The sequence below is a fragment of the Coturnix japonica genome, chromosome 23 (assembly GCF_054131305.1).
Source record: "Coturnix japonica strain WE chromosome 23, WE-NBRP24, whole genome shotgun sequence".
Lineage (NCBI taxonomy): Eukaryota > Metazoa > Chordata > Aves > Galliformes > Phasianidae > Coturnix > Coturnix japonica.
The window spans coordinates 6,329,235-6,352,818 of record NC_140685.1 but is presented as its reverse complement, the minus strand read 5'-3'; the positions used below and the strand labels follow the sequence as shown (position 1 = coordinate 6,352,818).

Here is a 23,584-nt window from a genome sequence, read left to right as displayed (position 1 = left end):
CCATCATTTCCCCACTGAGATATGGGCAGCATCAAACAGCCAATCCCAGCCCTGAAATGGCAGCTCCCAGCCTGTCCACCCACCATTGCAATGCTGTGGAGCTGGGACCACAGCCACACTCTAAACATCAGCCAAGCTGTGGGTTCTGAATCCATCTACTTGGAGAACCCTTCCTACATGCCTGCTAAGCATGCACAGCAATATTCCCAAGAAAAATAAGGTGAGTGGAAAAAAACACTCAGGGATGGGAAAGATCAGGTGCAGGCAGCTCATCTGCCCTCAGCAACATCCTTATGTTTTACATCCTTACAGGCAGGTGCACCAGGCATGGCTCCCAACAGGTACAAGGATGCATATGCACCAGGAAAGCTCCTGACACCCACAGGGATAACAGCACTCTCCTATGGGGCAACCACCCCATCACACCATGCAGTGGAATGCTGCCCATAGGGTTAGCCACCAGGGCTGAGCCAGAACAGAAACCAATTCACCCCCCAGAGAAGGGGCAATATTAGGAAAATCAAGTGAGAAACAGCAAAAAAGCGGAGCTTCAGCCACATCCTGGGGAGCCACGCTCTTAGAGAAAGCTCTTCTTCCAGTACTTCCTCAGCCATTGCGCAAAACACACTGATTTTCACCCAAAAAGCAACGCACACACCAGAGCACTTCCAGTTTGCAGCCCTGCTCTGACAGCACCTGCAGGAAACTCTCCATCGAAACAAGCACGCCTTCCTGGGAACAGAAACAGATTCTGCTCCAAGAGCTATTTTTATTCTCCCCAAAATATTTTGATGAATACTATTTTCATTATCTCTGATGCTTCCTCTCACAGATGGGGCATTGCGAGAACAGACCCACCCATGGGCTGAGGAGGAATCTGAGAATTGAGAAACAGCAGTCTTTGGCAGAAGCAGAAAAGCCCAAAGGGATGGAGAGCCAGGATGGCACCATGGCAGGTAACACCCAGGGCTTTTGGAGATCCTAAAAAGCAGCCGAGCCAGGCAGCCCGACCCAGGCTTGGCACAGGGCAATGGGAGCAGCTTGGCTGGGGTAGGAAGCAACTTTCCTAGGGCTGCTCCTGGTGAAAAGCAGGGCTGAGAAAGGAGAGCTGCCTGCTATAAATCTTAGCTTGGTCTGCCAGGCTGGCAATGTTCAACATCAGTGTTGTTACTTACAGGAAATATATATATATATATATATATATATATATATATATATATGTATGTGTATATATAAGATCCCATATAAATCCTATTTCCTCCCTTTTCAACTTAATCATATCTGAACCCCACCCCCACCCTTCCATCACCCATCATACTCTGAGTTCTGCAGCAGTACAAGGCTCTGGGTGCCTCCTGCTCCCAGAATGAGCCCCCAACCCCACAGGGACCATGGGAACCAGCCCAGGGCACATGGTGCCAGCTGCTGAGGACCACACGTGTCCAGCAAGTGGGTCTTCCCAAAACACTGAGGTTTCTAGGAACAGAACGTGGCCCAGTATATCCCAAAGCCACATTGCACTGTGCCACAGCACAACATGATCGGGCAGTTTCCAACCTGATGGACACTGAAGTCTGTAGCTGATGCAGCAGCAGTGGGATGAAGCTCAGGAAGCTGCGTACCCCTCAGACATCACTGCACTCAATGACAACTCACACTTTCAAGCTCAGCTTCCTGCTCCCTCCAGTAATGGCTTCAACACCCATCAGGTATGGCCCCAGTGACCCCTGTTCTCCTTCAAATCCCTGCCCGACCACAGCGATGCTGGGCAGTAAGACTGGAAGGTCTCAAAACATCACATCACTCCCCTTATCCTTCAGCTGACCTCACCTCAGCCGCCCACCCTTTCCTGTACCTTTTCTCCTCCATCAGTGGCACTAGTGTTTATTTTCCAGGCCAGGACCTGCTCTGCTGGCCACAGTTCAGTTGGATGCAGCCACCACCACCACCACCAAGGGCTGCTGGAGAAGCAGCTCCCTGCCAGGCTTGGAGATGGCACAGCCTGGGTGGGCGAGTGGCACAACACCCAGCAGAAGCCACAAAGCGACAGGCAGACCCACGGTACCACCACGCAGCCACACTCCGAGCCCAACCCAACCCATACAGCACCGCCGTGGTTTGGAGATGCAGACCCATGACTACCACAGAGCATGGAGAGAATCCTGCCAAATACCACACGCTGCAGAAGCTCAGTGCTTTCAGTTGTCTCGACTGACTCTTTGCCAGAGACACCCTCTTTTCCCTTCCCTCTGCGGTATTTCACGCTGAGCTCCAGGTCTGAAAGCCAAACTGGAACAGCCTCAGCTTGCCTGCTTTGGGGTTGACGGCACAGCTCAGTTTTCCCGACCTCCTCGCAGCTCTGCTGAGCAGCTTCCCTGAATTCCCGTAAAGGCTGTGGCCAGCCTGCTCTGAATTAATGGTTTTTAATGGGTGCTGAGGCTCAGAGCCGGCCACAGTTTCGCTTTGAGCCAGTCCTGGTGGCTCTGAGAGTTGGAAGATTGAAAAGAAAGAAAAAAAAAAAGAAAAAAAAAAGCAGGGCTGGTGAAGCCAAACAGGGGGAGATGAATCATGGCACATTGGGAAGGCTGGGAATGATGGAGCAGAAGGAAGGGGGGGAAAAAAAAAAAGAGACAGGAAAATATATGGTTTAGTAGAAAGTCACACCTTCAGCCAACAACTGACATATGCTGACAGAGGAATACCAAAATCCGTGATGCATTAAATCCCTTTCAGCAGCACACTTCAGGGAATAACAATTGCTCAGAAGCTGGGGGCTGAAGGAGGTGTTAATCCCTTTGCAGCCCAAAGCCTACAGCAGCCTCACCCTGAGGAGCTGCAGCTCCCACGCCTCCCCGGTCAGCTGCACCCAGGGTGGGTATACAGGAAACCTCCTTCCCTTTGGGACAACAGGAGACCCAGGGGCAGCATCTGGCCCCATCCCAAAGCCATGCACTGACAGGGTGGGGTGTGAAAGTAATTGTGGAAAATAACACGGGGCTGTGGTCACAGCTGCCCCACCAACACCATGGGGAAGATGGATGACAACCAGGCTTCACCTCACCTACATCGTACAGCACAGCACACGGCATAGAGCCACATTCATCCCAGACCTAAACTCTTGCTTAATCAAGGCAAGGATTTTTGCCAGCCCACAACAGGAGCCATCCCCCATGCCATATATGGGATGCTCTGGAAGGAATCCCATCTCTGGAGGTGCCCAGCATCAGGCTGGATGGGGCCCTTGGATAACTTTATCTGGTGCCAACCAGCCCAGAACAGGGTTTGAAACCAGATGGGCTTTAAGATCCCTCCAAACCCAAACCATTCTGTGATTCTATGAACTCCCATCCGCACCCTTCTGTATGCGCAGCAGCACTGCAGCATTGCCTCATCCCCTCCCTCCCAAATCAATCCCTCAGCTTTTCCCCACCACGGGAGACAGCAGCCCATTAGACAAGGCCTGATTGCTCCTCCTCACCTCCCCCGTGACACAATCGAGTGCGCATACAAGGCAGAACAAAACAGTGACAATTGGTGACAAATGGACTGCACAGCATCCCGTGGCCCCGTCGCCAGGGAGACCCCGGCCAAGCATGGGCAGCCATGAGGGACGCTGTGATTTGGGGACGGTGGAGGGGACACAGGTGCTGGGAAGGCAGTGGGGAGCGCAGTGCTAATTGCAGGCAGTGAGGGAAGGGCTGCAGGCCCACAGGGAGCCGAGCCCCCAAGTCCAGTGAGGGGGGAGAGGACAGTTGTGCCCCTCTGGGGCCGTCCCCTTTAATAAGGGTAATTTTCCAGAAGTATTTTTCCCAGGTCAGAGCAGTGGTTTGACAACAAACAGAGAGAGAGAGAAAAGGGTTTAACCATTGCTAGCACTGGGCCAGCGAGCGTCACCAAGCACAGCTCCAATGTCAAACAACACAGCTCTGCACTGGACTTTGTATCACAAGCCCCATTTTGCTAGGGATGAAACTGAGGCCAAGAGAGGGAGAAAGACTCTTGCTTTCAAAGCTTTTTGCTGGCAGGGCTAGAAATCTCTTCCGGGAATATCTTGGAGTGACTCAATGCCTTTTACTTTCAATGCAAGTAATGCAAACACCCCACAGCCAGCATGGAAACGTTCTGCATTCACTCAGGGCTGCAGACACTCTCCAGCACCCAAAGCAACAGCAGAGCTGGACACACAGCTCTTGATATGCACCTCCCTCCTCCATACTACGGGCACATCTGATTATTTCTCCCTATCAATACCTGCAGCAGACAACCATGAATGCAAAATAGCTTGCTTCTTTTCCAAGAGAAATGCACACCTGTAGCTTTGTTCTCTATGCTGCACTTGCTCCCAGAAGAGATGCCAGAAGCAAAGCTGAGCATCCTGAGGGTATTTCAGCAGTGCTCCCTGCCTGGCCCCCTCCCCATCCCTCCATGCAGGTGGGCAAGAAAGGGTTAAGGCTGCAGCTGCCAGCTCTTGGTGCGGAGTTATGCTCAAACTGTTCCCACTGCCGCATGAAGTCAGCTGTCATTAGGGAACAAAGGCGCCCCGAGCAGCTCGAGTTGTGTCACACTCGGGAGGCGCAGAGACTGCTCCCTGATTAGGATTTCTAAATCAGTCCCATCGAGGCCCGGAGAATAAAAGCACAGAACAATGAGTGGGGCACATTCACACAAGCGGCAGCCCCCTCCATCCCCCCGCCCTCCCCATCCCCTCGCACGCTTCTGCTCCTGCCCGGGCCCTGCAGCACTTCACCCCCTGCCCTGCTGGGACTGCAGCCTCCCATCTCCTCACACAGTGGGAACAACTCCTGCTAATCCCCATCTCTGCCCACCCTCAGCTTTGGGAGCTTTTAGGTCCTTGTGGTCAAGCATCACCTTGCTGGGAACCTGCTGTCCCTGGGGCAATAGGGTAGCCCAAGTTGGAAGGGACTCATAAGGATAATTGAGACCAACTCCTGGAGTCACCAACCCCATGGAGCCCAGTGCAGCAGGCTGGCAGGAGGCAGCCCCAAGGAGTACACTGGCATTACTCTATCCTGTCACAGAGCAGCTGGTCAAAGGCACTGCCAAAGCACCATCCATACCCCCAGCATCCTCCGCTTGGCTACTAGCCATGGTAGTGGTGGCCACCACAACCACCCACTGACTTCCAAGCCTACCCCTGGGTGTCATCACCTGGGGAACACTCGGTTCACATCGTGTCCCAGTACTCACCCATAGACCAACCAGCAGCCTGGCAGTTGCACAGTTTCTTTTTCCATCCAAAATAAGATGCTTTCTAAACTATACAGCAAACCCCATCACAAGACCCAGCCACATGCAAGGACTTGTCATTGCATACTGCCCTAATCTGTTGCACTGCTGTCCCTTCATTATGGGGTGCTGACACTACCAGAGAGTCCCCACCCACACTGATCCAGAGCATCACCCATGTCCCCCAGCCCCACAGAGGTTTTCCTTTCCCACTGACCAATCCTTTGTGCACACAGAGACTGGCTGGAGGCTGCAGAGCCAGTTGCTAAACTCATGGCACCCAAGCCAGGCTTCCTATATGAGCACACCAGTTCTCACGCCACGGGCGGGCGGGAGGTGTTGGCTTGGCTGGAGGGGTCTGTAAAAGTTTCCTTGGAAAAAGTGGGAATGTCAGCACAAAATGACGCAGCACCACTGAAAAAAAAAACCAAAACCTGAAGGAAAACCAAGACAGTTGAGGATTTGGGACATTAAATACACAGAGGCAAGAATTAAATGGTAGCAAATGCTATTCTTGGCTCCAACTCTGACTTTGCTCATGACGTTGGCTTTGTCAGTTTGGCATGTTCTGCCTCAGTTCTTCCCACATAGAAAGAGGAGGTGACCCTACAAGCGGTCAGTTCCCACCAGCACAAACCCTTAACGTCAGGAGTCCCACAGGCAGAATGGGAGCATCCTCTCCAGCAGGTCCAGAGCCACAAGGAGAATGGAACCCAGGGGTCTGCACACAGTAATGTTTGGGGCCAGGTGGGTGGGAAGGCAGCCAAACCCAAACCCTATGCTTACCCAGAGGCTGTGTCACCAGCCCAGACCCAAATCCATCCCCACAAGCTCACAGCATTCCCTTTGGGAGCTTCCAGCACGCAGAGCCAAAGAGATGGTACCTTTATCCCCTCCTTTGGGTCTGGTGAAACTCAAGGCAACAGGACAAGAGGAGATGGGAAAAGAGTCGGGAATTTACTTCATTCCCCTGCTCTGAGGTTGGATCTTCAAAACCACGAAGAAAAGCCCCCAAACAGCAGGAAGCCGGTGGCCAGCAGGTGCAATGAATAAATATCCCTGCAGAAATCAATATGGACAGAGGGGGCAGGGAAGGAATATAGATATCGGGCATCCCACCCCCCGCCTCACACTACACGCACGCAGACACACACACACACACTAATCCCATGGATTTGGCCGTCATATGACATGCCCAGTCAGTCCGAGGGAGGGGATTTAAGGCACGCCTCTCTTTTCACGCCAGGAAAGGATTTTCATCTCTCGAGAGCACAATGAGGGGGGAAGGAAGGGGAAAAAAAAAAAAAAAGAAAAAAAATTAGAAAAAAAAAAAAGCCAATCAAGCAGGGATCAGCTGTGGGCTGGGCTGCTGCAGGTCTGCCTGTCCCAGAGGGGGGTGCGGGGAGACATATTGGGCCGTGTGGGAAACCCACAGGCTCAGCTTCTCACACATTGTTCTCCCCGGCTCCCCCCACCCCCAGCCAAAGCCGTTAATGCCACAAAAGATACTTTGCCCATTGTGCCTCGGACAGCTGAGAGGATAGAGTTAGCCTTACACAGCTTTCCTGCCTCCCTCTCCCCGCTGGAGAGGGGAAGAGGGGACAGAGCAATCAAAATGGAGAGTTTGATGCTCACCATACAAAAGAATTAAATCCACTTAGGCTCCTTTCTCGCTAATCTAGGACTGTGGGGGGTTAAACATGGTTACATTTTCATTAGGTACTAATAGCAAAAGGGCAGCTAATGGTAGCACAGACCATTGCATTGTCATGCAGATGGTTCCCAAAAGGGCTACCCAGCATCGCCCACCGGCCGCAGCACGAAGGCATGCTCGGAGTGGGAAATTGTGTCACTCGGCATTGTTGGGGGCTGAATTCCATCAATGGGAAAGTCATGTTTCCTCGGCGGAAAGGAAACAAGTTAAAGGGCTCAGGGAGAGGAGGAGGAGATGGGGAGGGGGACGACGGCGTGCCCAGCTCTGCACCTGGTCTGTAAGGACCCCTGTGCAGCACGATGCCATGATGGCACGGAGCAGTGACCGACCCTGGGAATGGGCTGCCAGGGTTCGGTGGTCTCTGGGCACAGTGAGTTAATGGCCGTAAGGTGTTAGCTCTGAAATACCAACGTGCTGTCCAGGCCTGGAAGGATGCTCCAGCCTGTTCTATTTCATTCCAGGGCTATTTCATTCCACTACCCATATGGACATGTGAATTTGGTCTTTTTGGTCCCATTGCCCTTGCATTTTTTACTCTCTGTCTTCTTAAGAACATCATCTCTGTTCATCTCAGTCTCACAGGTGCTTTCTCTACCCTGCTTCCACTGAGCTGTAAAATGGAGATTCAATAGGGACTGGGATCAGGGAACATCCTGGGGGTACCATTCACAGCCTGCATCACCTGGGTGACCACACGGCTGCTCAGACTCCCTGAGAGGTCAGCTCACCCCTCTAATCCTCTCCTGAGCCAGCCCTAGTAGCTTGCTTAGCAAATAGAGGTGCTCATTCCCTCATCTCCTCAGGGATAGCAGCTCCAAATGGGTCCCAGACCACTTAGGACTGCACTTCCCACAAACAGAGGAGGAAAACCACTCCTCTGGGTGCCTCTGCTAAATGCCTGCATTGAGAGGCACTGGGACCCATGTTGCCCACATACAGTATTCCAAATTACTTAGTGCTGGTTCACTAACATCTTACTGCTAGAAAATATCTGCCTGGGATGTATTTTATAGGGTGAGAGTACTCCAGGTTTTTTTCAGAGCCTTAGAAGAGAGACCCACAACCCATACAAGTCAGTGAAGCTACATCCTTTCCCCCAAACCAACTGGCACGAAGGTAAAATCCATCACTTAGGAACACACAGCAGCTGCAGCAAAAGCCAAGTTAAACAAGAACAAGGTCAGCATGGAGATGGTGCAGCCAATAACTGTAAAGAGGAGGAAATTGGTAATACAGTTGAGAGCACAGCCACCTCCTGCACAGGCCCCCAGCAGACAGCCCCAAATCCCAGGGAGCTCAGCACCACAAGTCCCTTACATCTCATCCCTGGGATGAGCACCAAGAATACAAGCACATCCCTTTCCCTCTTTTCTCAGCTTGCAAACTGCACTGAAGTGAAGGGGCTGGAGGGACCAAGGGCACATTTCAGCTGGGAAGTGTTACCTTCACCTGCCCTGCAAGGCACTGTTAGAAGCCACTTGCCTGATGCGACTCCCTTCACACAGAGCCTGTGCTGACATAGGCTCACATAAACCAAGGACAGACAAATTATTCATCCTCATAGCACTCAAGTGCAAATTTCCTAACAAACTCCAACACCACGTCTATCTCGCCTGACTGCCAAAGACCAAATCTGAGCCAACTTTCTTGCAAGCATTGCTGAGTTTTGCAAGCTTCAAGTCCTCAGAGGGTCGCATTTTCATGCTTCTCTCTGTAACCTTAAGAGTCAGAGCTCAAGTTTTTATGAAAGCTGAGATTCTCCAGGTTCTGGAGCCAAAGCTTTCAGAGAGAAAGCAGAAAGTGAGAACAGGGCAACTCACTGGCTTTCTTCACTATGACACATCACACTTAGATTCTCTGATGTCCAGTAGGGCTGTGAGTTGAAATAAGGCTGCCACCTTGGTAGATTTAGCCTTCTCTTTACCACCACTGTCCACACAGCTTGCTGGAATTGGTTGTACTGAATACCTCTGACATACTGGTAGGTTCTGCTGATGATGTCCTAAAAGTTTAAGTTCTCTCAATGGGGAGACGTAGGGATGGACAACACGTCTCAAACACCGTTTCCCCCAGGAAAGCCCTCTATGGAATAGTGCATTGTGCAACAACCACGATAACGTCTTGACACGTTACACCAATATTTTTCTTCTGGTGTTTTGGAGAGCTGTGGTGTTGCAATCCAGGCTCAGGGTTAAAAGCTGGAGTTCTGGAAAGCTCATCTCTAGGAGAAGCGTGATGGAGAGGCGACACATCCAGCGGGCACCCAGGGCCGGAGCTTACTCAGTCAATGAGCTGTGCTGGCCCAGAATGTTCCTTGTTTCCCAGCAAAGTGATGCTAGAAGCACAACAGTAAACTAAAATCCAACAACATTCAAAGGTTAACAAGTGTTATTTTTCACTATTGTGCCTCAGGACTTTCCTGCACTAACATTAGTGACTATTATGCTTCGTTCAACCTGATAGACCGAGCAAAGGGAGGGGGCAGGAATCAAATCTCATCAGTAATGGGAACCACTTCCAAGGGGAAGCTGTTTTCAGAAACCTGGCCACGTCCAAAAATTACAACCGGTCTCGGCAATTACAAGAAGTAAAACATTAAAAAGCATGAGACAAAGTGCATTTGCATGCTAAAAGCTCCCGTCAGCGGTGCTGAGAGGCTGTGTCCAACAACAAAGCAGAACCCTTCTCCCTCCAAAAAAATACATTAACCCCGGTGTCACATCCCTCTGCCCTGTTTGCACCCCAAGGACTGCAGGATGCAGCCACAGCCCCCCTACACCCAACGTCTGGGACGTGGCTCTGGGACAGACACCCAAGGCTCACTGCTGAGCAAAGCTGCAAGGGTTAAGCCATGCTCAGCCATCCCCATCACAGCACAGCCTGTGGGGTTTTGTCAAGAAAGTTTCCCTGAATGGGGCGGATTTGCTGGAAAGCAGTGTTCCAGTTCTGCAATTGCTGTCGCAATAACAGGTTTGGGTTTGATTCAGAGGTTGCAGGTGGGCAAGTTACCTGAAGGCCATGAGGAGGAAACTCCTACATCCGTTCTGAAAGTGTATACGGAGCCTTTGGCTGGGAGGGAGGGAGCACGAGAGGCAGTATATGCTGCTGCTGGGGTAGGATTTCACCTGAAAACACAACTTTGAGCTCAAAATATGAGCTGATGGGAGGGTCTGAGCAAAAGCCTTGAGCAGAGAAGCAAATTGCAAGCCCTGGTTAGAGGCTGGCAGCCTCCGACCAGGGTTCTTCTAGAGGATTATCCACAGGAACTCAGAGTGCATCCCCGAGTCACTGGGATCTGAGAATACCAGCCCTTGCACAAGCACAGGACATACTGTGCACCCCAGAGCTGGTTTGGTCCCTTTCCCCACCAGCTCCAGCTGGACTTCCCCCTAAACTTTGCCCACATTCTCATGAGCCTCCCCTTTTGGTACTGATGTCCACTATTATCTCAGGAGGCATTTTTGCCACATCTTCAGAGCTTTCCCTCCCTACTACCAAGTCCAGATCCACTCACATCCCCACCACCATTTCCCTTTTACAATCTCATTAGCTATTCTTATCCAGCAGCACCACAGCACCTTGATGCTCCAATCCCACTCACACAACTGCTGTGCTGGTTGGATTCCTCTTCCCCACTCATTTCCTGCCATAAGGTCAGGTAACTCCCTGACTTGAGTGCTGTGTCACTTCTACTGCGTGCACAGGGCTCATGTCCACGCCTAGCATATAAACAACCCTCCAGAGACCTCTCAAAGCACCCAGAGTTCTGAGAGATCATGGAGAAGAAACCCATCTGCAAGCAAATAAGGGACTCAAAAATCAAACTCTACCCATTTTCTATGTGAATGAAAGCAGCACAGGCTGCATGAGGGATGGAGCTCTTTGCGCTTGAAGGCAGCTGTGCAAAGTAACCACCCTGGACATCCAACCAACTCATTTTCAGAGGCAAGAAAGGCATGAAATCACCAGACAGACCATTTCAAAAAGGTGTCAGAGCTGAGGTCTCCCAGCAGAAGTCCGTGTCTAGCTGAGAGTGCAGGGTGATGATCCTCCACTCCATGGAATCCAATACACGGTCACGCCTATTATACAGGAGATGATATTTTTGTCTGAGCCACCACGAGGGAGAAGATGACAGACTTGAGACATTTGTGTCAGCTCAACTGATGGCGGGACAATGGGCTGCTTGAGCCAATGGTTTGTCAGGTAATTTAGCGTAACGATGCACTAAGTCACTCTCCAAGTGGTGAGGGATTCGCTGTTGAGTTAAGTCAATAGTCACGCTACCAGTCTTCACCCCAGGACACCACGGTAGTAAGGAGATGCTTCCTTACTCATTCCTCTCCCTCCCAGGGCACAGTCACAGCATAAAACACACAGCAATGCTCTCCTAAACAGGTAACTGCTGAAAATGACGCATGCAAAGAGCTCTTAGCGCATGGATTCCTTCCTGCTTCCACATCTAGAATCTCAGTTTCAGCTGCTGGATTTTGCAATAGAGATGCAATGAGAAGGGGCAGGCTGGGAGCAAAGTGGGAATACAATGGCCACAGACCAACATGGAGGGCTGAAAAGGTGCCCACAAGCTGCAGTGAGCATGAATGGCAAAGAACAGGAAGCAATATGTAGCAACACACAGACACATATATGCACACAAACAGATCCCTCTTGCTTGCTTACACATTGCTAAACTCAATGGAAAAGACAAGCTTTCCCAGAGGAAGGTTCATTAGAAATCCTCACCACTCCAGTACCTTTCCTCTCAGTTTAAAACAGCAACAACAACAACAAAAAAAAAGCAGGGCATGTTCTTTTGAAGGTTGTTTCCTTTCATCCCTTCTCCACCCCCTGTCGATCTCCTCTTCAGTGTTTGTGGCCGGCCTGTTACCTCCGGCTGAGAGAGCAGGCTGTGAGCCAGGGTCTCACCGCAGCCTTCATCCCTCTGCATCGCCCCAGCACTGCGCAGTTGTCAGTACCCTGTTGCACCCTATCACAAACTAAACTCTCTCTGACCCTCAGGGATGAGCAGGGCTGGGTGCTTAACACGGTTGTTGAAATCTCTGTCAACACTGAGGTGCTGAGAGTCTTTGCTTGCTTGTAGGGCTGAACTTTTGCCCAGCCAGGCTCAGCTGACAACAGATAACGCAGCACACAGGCACATTCTGGAGCTGGGCACCAGCAGGAAGGGCTGGAGATGGATTTCCCAGCCAAGTGATGGGTTGAATAAAGCCTCTTCCATCCCACCAGCTGACTGTAGCCAGTCAGCCTGCTACAAGCTGACCCTGGCTCAGCTGGCTTCCAGAGCTGACATCCCCCTGCTCTGGGCGACAATGTCCAGTCCTGCCATAGGGGCTGAGAGTGAAATAACTCCTTGTCCTCACAAGGGCTCACCATGTAAAGTCCCAGCACCAACCCAGAGAGGGCATCCTTCATTTGCATCACAGCAACACTCAGCCAGGCTGGGGATCTTGATGGAGGCTTTATAAAAATGCACCGGAATTAATTCAGCCCTGCATGAGAGCAGCAGGCAAAACTCATGCTCCAATGTTATTGTGCCCTCCATGGGTTTTCCTGTTGTGAGTGACGGAGTGAGGCAAGGAGCAGCCAGGAGCCCAGACAAGAGAAAACAGCAATGCCTGCCCCCGGAGCGCCTATAAACCACCAAGACAAGATGTAACACGAGGAGGAAGCAAGCTGGAGGCAGGAGGGGATACCATAAAAATAGGGTGGTTTAGAGAGTCTTTGCTGTGGGCATAAATCACTGCTGATCTCCCCACAGATCTCAGCAGCACCGAGCAAGTTCTCTCTCAGTACAGCCAAACCAAACCCACCTCCCCAGTACCAGCACAGCCTCCAACCAGCAAAACCACTGTAGAGGAGAGGAAAAAAAAGGGGACCCAACCCCTGAGTGATGAATGGATGGGGGTGGAAGCAAAGGGAGTTGGTCATTCTTGCCCAGCTCCCAAAGCTGTCATCCAAGCACCCCTCCCCCTCCTACAAGGAGAGATCTGGGACCTGCCATCAGGAGCACAGGGAGCTCAGCACCCACTGAGCAGGGCTAAGAGCTCTGCACACCAGTGAGGCTTAAATAAACCCCACTGCTCCCCACCCCACATTCTTACATCTCCTTCCCACTTCACTCTCAGATCTGCAATGGTGAAGGCAGGGTTTCTTTTTCTCTAAGAAGGAAAGAGAGAAAAGGGTGAAGGGGCACCTCGTTTCAAATAAACAAACAAAATTTACTGCCGGACACATCTCTAAACTCTCAGCCCAGGCCGGCAAAACGCAGCTGCAATGTCATAAGCACATAAATAAAGTTTACAGCTAAACTGGCCTGACCCAGTATTGCCCCGAGGTGCAGAAGAAGTATCTTGTCATTAGTATGCAGAACACATCGCCTTAATGTCTGCTCATTTGTTCTCAGCCCACTCAGCTCTATAAATCTCCACAAAAGGGCAAGGCAGGGCTGTGGGGGGGAAGGGGGAGCGGGAAGGAACGGGGATGGGAACAGCCCAGGGTCCCTCATCCCGGCACAGGGACAATGTGGGCTTCACCTGCACTTTTCCTTCCTTCAGCATCAGAGGCTGCTTGAGGAAGAGGAGCAGCATCTGGGAAGCACACTCACTTCCCACTGAAACAGAGAGGAATGAAATGCAGCTGGTATTTCTGCAGGGGTGTTACCTATGGGGCAGGATACCTCACCAGCTGCATGCAGGGAGCACAGATTGAATGCATACAGAAACACTCCACTACCTGCAGGAGACTGACCAACTTAAAAAGAAGAAATTCCAACAGTATTTTCCTGCCCCTCCCCCTTTTCTTGTTGCATTGCTTTAAATAATTGCTCACACTTCCAAACCAGCATCTTCCAAAATCCTGCACAGCACAACGTGTCCCCTCATCTCTTCCACCCCCCAAGCATCCCAAATCTCCCCTTGTCATCTCCCTCCTAACGTCACTTGCATGTAGGTCAACCATAGAGCTGCTCAAACCTCTGGGCTATGCAGAGGTATTTTGGCATGGGTGACATGGGGGTGGTTTGGGGAGAACTCCTGCATTTATAATAGCATAAGCCATTCACCAGCAGCAATTCCAGCACCCAAAGTCCAGTGTGAATTCCAGGCTTCCACAGTTGGCGCAGCTGACCTCTATTCAATAGCAAACACTTCAACTGTGGCAAACAGAGCAAAAAGCTCTGTAAAAAAAGCACTGGGTACTGCAGAAGTAACTTGTTTTCTCAGGGTGATCTAAGCTTTCTATGGAACAGCTCTCTGTACTCATATAGCAGTGCGGAGGTCAGAGCTCTTCAGGGATAGGACAATATGAACGAGCATCAATGCAATTCAGTACCTGCAGCAGCTAAGAGGTGTTCTCAAGCAGAACAAGAAATAAAATGGGTACAACCAAAAGTGTCCTTTTACTTTTAGAAATATACCAAAGCACATCCAGAATGAGCACTTCCTTGCATGCAATATTCAGGTTAAATTCTGGGCACCTTTACAGTGGTGCTCTGGAATCCCAAAATAGAAGAACACATATGGCCTGAGGGCATCAGCCCTCCCTTCTCTGCAGACAACAGGAAACCTCTCCTGGCTGCAGGGATGGTGCTGTGAGGGCTCTGTGCAGGAAATGAAGGTGTAGGATCCACCCTCCCTATGGGAATGATCCACCATAGCGCCAACTGAAAAACATTCCCCAGGCTGAACAGCAGTTCTCTGCTTGAAAGCAAAGGAACTGCCCTTCCCAGCCAGCACTTCAGCCTGGGACCAGTGTCAGAGAAGCTCAGCACGATGTTGTGAAATAGAAAAGCAGCTTAAGAGACACCAGAGCAGAGTTGGGCTGGCTCAAGCACTGACCTGTGCCACCCCCGTTGGCACATCTCCTCACCAGCTCAGTGCAAGCGGATTATCTTGCAGGCAGGCAGGCTTCCTGGTCAAACAGGTGAGGCTGCAGCAGCCAAAGTGCAGGAAGAAAAAGGGAGGAAGGAGACTCAGGATGAAAACTCATCCACTTTTGGTGTCTTGAAACCCCAGCAATCTTGCTTTCTTCCATTCCCAACTTTATTACAGAGAACACATGATGTGACTTTAACACAGCTGGTTGGATTCCCTCTCCACCACTTACCCCAGCAACACCTCCTAGCAGACAGAGGATCCAGCTCACCAAAACAGCCCTCTCATATCACATCTCTACAGCTCCATGGCACCAAGGGTCTTCTCCCATGTGGAGGTCTCAGAGCATCAGGCCAATGCAAGAGATGTCCCAACTCTGTCTGGTTTTTGTGGGGTTTGAGCAAGCAAATTATCTGGGGCAGGCATGGAAAAAGGATAAAACCAAACTCGTGCTCTCTGGTATTTCTCTGCATGCTGATGATATATCCACCTGAACTTTAGACTTTTCCTAGCATGCACCAAGAAAGCAGTAAGGCCGTGTGCTCTTGAGGATTTTAAAGTCTTGCTACCAGTGCACGTGTTCAGGAATTCTTTAATTTTGGACATGCATGGGATGTGGTGTTTCAGCTGCATGCAGGCACTTCAGCTATGCAACAACCTCCAAAATGAGAAGGAAGCGATACACAGCTCAGAATGAGATTTTAAAGGCAGAGACTACAATGAAGAGTAAGATTTGAACTGAAGCACAAAGCTATAGGCGATTTGCAAGCTTAAGCCCAGGTGTTGCAATTGAGTTGCCTGTCTGCCTTGAACGCATATGGTGCCTCTATATTTCCTCTTAAAGGAGCTGAATCAGCAAATCCATCCGTTCCCACAGCCTTCTCTGCAGGTCGGTAAGAGGAGCTTAAATTCAGCACAGCCTGAGAACGTTTCTGATGTCAGAAGGGATCAGGAGACATGAGGGGGTTCCACAGGGACAAAATGAGTGATGAAACTGCTGGATGCTTTGCATCTCAATGCACTGGAGGGCTTCACGTTGTAACCTTGCAGTACGTCGGTGTTAAACACATTCTTGTACATGAGCATGAGTAAGATTGTATTTAAACATGGCAAGATCCATTAAATCTGCGCTGGTGGCAAGGAGGTGACCTCCCTTACCTTAGGTGGGAAACCAGCACATCCGGCCTCTGATGCATCCCTCAGATATGCCAACTTGTTAGGTGATAATTGACATGCAATAAATCTGTTTTTTAGCTCAGTTAATTACCTGTATTGCGCTCATGAGTAATACGATAGCATTTAAGGTGTGGCAAATTTTCCATTACAGAGCCCAGGTTGCAAGAATTCCATGAGAAACGTTTTCTCCTGGATGCAGCTCTGCAGCAGACAACCCCACTCCCATCTGCTTTTCACCCCAAAGCAGCCCTCCAGTCCATCCCATTGCAGAGGACACCCTCTAAGTGCCTCATTCTCATTGACCCTAGGCTAATTTCACACCCCTCCCAGCTTTCCCTTTCTCTAACACTGCAGCCCTTGCATCAACAGCACTGGCAACACCGGATGGATTGAAAGGTATTATGCCTAAAAAAATAAGGAAGGACATATTGCAACCCAGCCAAAGAGCTAAGAAAAACCAGGTCTGTGGAACTAAGCATTCAGGTTCCCAGCTGGAAATTGTTCTTAAAGCATGGTTTGGTTCAGTGCAGCGACAAGATGGAGATGGGGGTAAGGGAGAGCACAGAGCCCTGAGACAAGGAACGTCTCCAGGAAAGAAAACGGCTTATGAGAGCACCTCTCTGACACAACAGCAAGCTCAAAACACAACATCTGTAATCCAGACCTCACACAGCTCTCAGCAGGGCAGAGCTGATTAAAACAAGCTTGTTTCTCATCTGGAAAGGCTGCTTTTCCCAAATACCCTGTTGCAGGCAGGTATTTCAGTGGAGTGCTGCAGCGTTTTTTGCTCTTCACTTTTGAACTCTGCACCGACTCAATGCAGCTGCTCCCATGCATGGGTTTACTCAGGGCAGCCTGAAGCCATATCCCTACTTTCATCTACAGGGGAACCCATACAGCCACCCATGCACCCCACCTCAAGGCAATCACCCCTTGCCTCCCCTGCTTTCATGCTGACACACTTCTGTCAGAAAGAGACAGAAGACAGAGAAGGGGGGGGGGGGAAAAAAACCCAACAGATTCTCATCTTCCTTCCTTCCAAAGCCATTGTTTTGCAGTACAAGTATTTCAGCTCTCACTGTACCAGGGAACAGGATTAGACAGGTCACCGTGGAATCAGATTACAGACTTTTACCTTTTTAACTTTTCTTCTCAGCACGTAGGCTCGAGAACTGACACCCGGCGAGGGAGCAGGCAGGGGACAGGCATGGGTGGAGGTGGCCACCGAACGTCAGTGATTCAGAGGGATGTGCCAAGGGACTGGGAGTTCTCACGATTCCAGGACCTAAAATAAAGGATCGGATGGGCTAAAATTAAAGGGTGAAGAAGAGAAGAATTTTACCCAGCCCATTCAGGCAATAGGAGGAGTGAATGTATCAGAGGGCATCCTGCTAGAACTTTGTCCCACAGGGCTTTATTTCCCATGCAGTTCCGAGCTGTGTTTTCCCTCTCAGCTCCCCATGTAGATGGCCCAGGCAGGACTGGGAGACACCAAGAGACAGAAAGGAGCAAGGAGCCCATTCCAATGGTCAGTCACCTCAGTAAAAGCCCACACCAAACTTACCCCCATCTCTAGCTTAGACCTATTAAACCTCATTGCATGGTTTCTGATGGCTCAAGATAGCTTGCACCCACTTTCTCTACTATAGATGAGAACATTGCTGCATGTCCCCACGCCTGCTGCACAGGTGTACTATACAAATTAGTTAATAGATGCTTGAAGTTTCTTAAGTGTCATTATTCAAAGCATCAATTTAACCATAGCCTCATTACTGTAGTTAGTGCTACTCCTGCTGTATATTCACTATTAATACGAGCAGTTTTGGCTTTGAGTGTAACTTTTTTTTTTTTCTTCAACAGAATATACAGAATTTACACATGTGGACCACAGAGAGGGAATGAGTTGCCCGTGTTCCTACAAAGCAGCCATAGCTGTGAACAAACTCCTTTACCCAAATATACAGAAGTTCCCTAATCAGTGAACCACCCTTCTTCCAATAACCCCTCAAGTCACATTAAAAAAATATTAATTACCAAATTTATCTCCTAGGTTTTTCTCCTAGTTTAAATGTTTGGGGTTTTTTTTAATGCTTTTCTAGCAAATCCCAAAGAGCCAAAATGCAAAATCACCCCACTGCAGGGCATTGCTCATGGCGCTGCCAAGGCACAGGCTGCAGGCCAAAACAAGAGCAGCTTTCCTTCTAATAACACCAACTTCTAATGTCAATTCAGTACCTAAACCACAGGGGAACATTGCATGACTTTGTCTCAGAACTTCCAAAGAAGGCTCCGACTTTTGTTTTTAGCTCTGAGTCATCTCCATCAGACCAATTCTATTTATCTTTCCCCATGGCAGGGATAATGGAGACAAAGTGGTGCACCATGAAGGAGGGACACCAAGTTCATTCCACCTTTGAGAGAACCATGCACTGAAAAAACACGTTCCTTTAATAGCACTCTTACAGCACATACAGCATCCGTGCACTAAATTTGTGTCAGCCTTCAGTATTTTCACAACTACACAGCCAGTTCACGACTTGTGGTTCTTTTAAGAGCCCTTTCCTATACCACAGAGAATCCACAACTCAACCAGGTGCCACCTCCTTCCCACCTCTCCAAGAGGTGCCCAATGCAGACAACCAAGAGGAAATAGCTCCAACTCAAAGTCCAAGCAGTCAGATTTCTGTTGTCCCAGAAGCTCAGGGGGGGAGAGCAGCAGCATCCCAAGGCCTGGACCCATCTCTAGCCACTTGCCATCACAGCAGCCCCACCAGCATCCTGGGCTTTGTTTGGCCCCAGCTGCTTCAGACGTTTTGGCACATCCCAAAATGGCCCAGAACATCTTTGTTAATAAAGCTTCTGAGATAAAGACTAACGCAATCCATTTCACAGGCTTCAGCTGGGTAATTACAAGCCTATCACTTCTGAGTTAATTACACGCAGCTAAAGACGTTATTATGCGTAGATGGAAAAAACATCCTCCTTGAAACAAGTTCTTGCTGCCTTTAGCTGGCTGATAGATAAATAGATCCAGTAAAGAGGAAAGGTGGGAAGCCTCCATTTAAACAGTGAGAACCACATTGTGAAGCACTAGAACAGAGAACTGGGAGCCAGAAGAGCTCAGGAGAAAGCAGCCACCAAGCAGGGAGTCCCTGGGGGCTGCAGAGCTGGGAAGGCAATGGGAATAAGCTGGGAGATCCCTTTGGAATTCATGTCCTGTGGTGTGCTTTGGAGCATCGCAGTTGGGTCACTGGGAGCTCCTAGAGCATCACCTGGAGCAATCAGTGGCAAAAGCTGATTTTTGCCTGGTGGTAAAGTGGAAGGGAAATGTACATGGGGAGCTATTGAGCAGCAGCAAGCTTTGGCCACTTCCAAGCTTAGCTTCCTTTTCAACTGATGACCAAAGGCAAAAGCCATCCTTAGATAGCCCCCCCCCACCTCACTTTACAATGGGGCACCCACAAAAACCTACATAAAGGAGCATGGAGATAATTCCCCCTCCCCCTCACACACACACACCCCTCCAATTACTGCTCTATTTTAAGCAGAGAATTTCAGAATAGAAAAGGCAAGAAGGAGAAGGAGCTCTGTCAAACTGCAGCGATTAATAAATGCCAAACAGATGCACACCATCCTCCGCGGGATGATGTATGTGGCAGGCCAGGGCAAACCCCAGTGAATGTATTTCCGAGCTCATGGCCTGAGGGCTCCAACAGGTAGCAACAGAGAAAGAGGGGAAAAAAAAGACAACAAAAAAAACCCAAAAAAACAACCACCAGCAATCACAATTATAAAAAGAAACTGTCAGGGAAAGAAAAAACCAACACTGAAAACAAGCAGGTGAGAAAAGTGACAGCAGAGTTCACCGATGGAGGTGGTGAAAGGAGCTGGAGATGAACAGATGCTGCTAGACCCAGTTCTGGAGGGATGGCACTGCATAACGGGGCAGTGATTTTCCAGTGCAAACTTTGCTGGTGGATGTTTTCAGCACTGAGTCTCTACTTCCTGGCATTGGGACTGTTCATGTATCAAATGCCTTTGTGGGATGGTACATCACCTCACCTCCTGCCACTCACCCCAGTTGGGCACTGCTCCTGTACTGAGTCAATACTTAAAATATTTGCCATCCGTGTGTCAGGCATGTAAATTAGCATTTAAGTCCTGATGCTTGTACCCAATTAAAGGCTTCTTAATCTCTAGCTGCTCCAGTGCTGCCAAGGTGGAACCTTCCCAGCCTGCAATTCACTTCTGGTCTCCGCTATGCAAAAAAAAAACTCCACCTTTTTTCAGCATTTCTCCCTGCAAACCAGCACCACTCCCTGCCACAGCCATTCCAGCAGGTCCAGCAGCACCATGCAGCCGCTCGGGCACATTTTTGCTGCACCCACCCCTCGGCCAGGTTGGAGGAATGCAGCGCAGTCGGTCCTGTTTGCCTGTGAAAAACCTCTGCCTTGGCTACCAAACAGAACTGAAACCATTTTCGAGCCGCTTGCTGACCCTCCACACCCACTTTGCAGTATGTGAGGCCAGTAATTGTTTACCCAGCAAAATATTAAACAAGGAGAGGGGGGGGGGCAAAAAAAGCTTTCAGGACAAGCAGAGCTACTTATCATTTCCTTCAATCTAGGGTTGGGTTTTTGAGAGTTGTTTGCCTGGAGGTGATTGACAGCTGCATTTTATGATGAAATATGGTTTGTGAAAACATCTTGCCTAAAAAGGGCTCCACTATGATGAATAAACGCCATCAGCTCGTCTGATGCTGCCACCAATAAAAGAACTGCTTGTGGATACAGATGCTCCATACAGTGTGTTAGTGATAGAAGAACTCACTGAAGTGATACCCTGTTAGATCCTTTGGAAGGATGAAAACTGGATTTTATTGCAAGCTGCCTTGTGGGAGGCAGGGTCATGCAATGAGTTACAAGGGAAGCAAGCATGGTTTGGGACATTATCTTCCTCCTTCATTAGCATCTCTGCACCCTGCAGGTACCCATGGCTCCAGGCATGCTCTCCTCCATGCAGTGGTTGCACTGAGAAGTGCCATGCATGAGACAGGATGAGACATGTTGTTTCCCCTTTACAATGCATTAAGATTCCAAAAAGCATGTCTTTGGAGGAAGCCTTTATTCAAACTGCCCGAGATAACGAAAACACAAATGGATTTCCTCATTTCCAAAGCACAGAATTAACATCAAGCACGTTTTGCACCCTGTTCTGGAAAGAGAGAGGTTCTGTCCCTATGCTGAACAAGGGCAAATGCAGCTACAAAGACACAAAGCCATCAGCCCAAGGTTCCCAAAGGCCACCAGTAGCCAAGTGAAAACTGGGAGTCTGCATTCCAGCACTATCTCCTGTCAGCACTGCTGAAGCGTAGCACAGAGTCATATTTTTTTTTAAAGACAGAAGCCTGAAAATGATACAAAATTTAGATTAGCTTCAGAAAGCAGCACACAAGGATGCCCTTGAAGTGAACAATCCCATGGCTGCGCTCAGATTAAAGTGTCTTAAGGAGGTTGTTTGAGAATGCTCAAATAACAGCAGGTCATTGAAACACCCCCTGGCCCAACTAGAGCACTCCAAAAGCTCAACCTTACTACACCCAACATTTAATGTGATGCAGTTGCTGCAGAGCCCTCCCCACCATCTCCTGCCCCATCCAAGGGTGGTTGCCTAGGAAAATGCTGGCTTGGTAAATCTTTCTCCATTTCAAAACAAAACCAGAACACCAGAAGATTCAAAACCGTCAAGTTTGGGTCAAAGTGATACCTTTGTGAATTTTTCATCATGCTTTGAGCCTTGGCAGAGCTGCTTGTATGCACGACCCTGAATTAGCTCATGCACGCGGTATTCTGTGTCTACAGGACTTTGGGGCTATAGAGCTGCATCAGAGCTTGGAGCAGATGCAAGCTTAAAACAAAAAATAAACCTACACAGGGCAGGGATTTCCATAGCATGGGGCAGGAAAGCTAATTAAAGCAGCTCAGGTGTTCCCTACACCTCAGGCTAGTGTCAGGAAAGAACCCACATGCACACACATACAGGAAGGCAACAGCCCATAATATGCAGTGCTTCTCAAGAGGCTTTTACCTAAACGTTGCCACAGTGATGTGTACATAACTCTGTCCTTGCTCTGAACTGCAGTCAGCAGCCCTGCACACAGGGTGGGGGGGAAGGTGAGTGTCAGAAGAGCAGAACAGGGTCAGTTTGGGGTTTTGTTGGGGGTGAAAAGCAGCTTCCCCCACCACTACCCATACAGACACTAGCTCAGCCAGCAGCCCCTTCCACAAGCAAAGGATGAAGCTGGGATAATGACCAAGAGAGCTCAGAGGACCCCAAGCAAGCCAAGGACTTGCTCCAGCCACCAGCACCAAGTGGGTACCACAACAAGCACCACACAGCTCCTTCTGTGCCATGGCTGCAGGAAGCAGAGCCAGAATCATAGAGCACCCTAAGCTGGAAGGGATCCCTAAGGAGCATGGAGCCCCAACTCCTGAGAGCCAGCAGGGCCAGGCTCATAACAGCAGGATTCTCTGAATCCTTTTTGTCGAAACTGGAAACTTAATTAGCAAAAATCCACAGGTATCATTTCAGAAGAAATATTTCCCAAGTTAATATGAAATATATTTTAATTGCGGTATTTAACAAGTTATGCCTATGCCAAAATCTTCTCCTTGGAAGACCTTGCATGTTTTCCTTGAATTTCGATTGAGGGAGAGCAAAAGAGGGAAGGGGGAAGCAAGGGAGAAGAACTACAGAGGGGCACTGAAGGTTATGTGGAACAGCAGCAGTCAGCTTGACTGCCTGGTCAGACACAGAGGATGCAACAGGAAGGTGAGCAGATAACACCACCCAGCAGCTGGCACAACCAAGGGGCAGGAAGCTTCCTCCTTTGAAGGCAGCTGCTGGGGGTGATGTTTGTTTTCTCTGCACGGCTCAACTGAAATATGACTTTTCTCATCAATTCCACAGACAGCTCTATGTAGTGTTTGCTCTCAAGTCGAGTTTCTTTCCTGCTGAACTCTCTCAGAAGCAGCCCGGTCCCTCCTCTCCCTTTTAGGAACACATCAGGTTTGGTCAGTGACCACGACCCTGCTGCCACCAGGCAACACGATTAAAATAGCATCAGTTCTACCTACACAGCTCAACATGCAAAGAAGCCGTAACCAGCAGATGAATCATTGATCCGTATGATCTAAGGCTCTCAGGTCATTATTATTCCTGAATCACATCTGCTCATAAATACCCACTATTATTAGTAATTGCAGTGTTACCAGTCAAAGGAGGACCAGTTTCAGCTGCCTTAGAAAAATATTTTCCCCTGGAAGGGTCCAGCAGCAGCAGCTCTCCAACAAACATCTCATTACATCCACTGGGATTCAAGGTTTCGGCCATTCGAAGTAATTAAAAGGTTAAAATAAAATTGGAGAAAGGAAAAGAGGACTAAAATAAAACCAGAGTCATTGTTTACTTCCCTGTGTTGGTTTTTAGATGCTATCAAGCTCCTAACCAGGAACTCAAACAGCAGGGACTCACTTTGATAAAACATATCCTTCCT

General features: G+C 49.4%; 1 long non-coding RNA gene across 3 annotated transcripts in view; it reads right to left on the bottom strand.

The window, feature by feature from the left end:
* LOC107322215 (uncharacterized) overlaps window positions 1-23,584 on the bottom strand; it is a 147,336-nt gene that overhangs the window by 65,535 nt on the left and 58,217 nt on the right. For all 3 annotated transcript variants that reach the window (XR_004309193.2, XR_014936648.1, XR_004309192.2), the window contains exon 3: window positions 17,165-17,314. This is a non-coding gene — a long non-coding RNA (uncharacterized LOC107322215). The remainder of the gene's footprint in view (window positions 1-17,164; window positions 17,315-23,584) is intronic.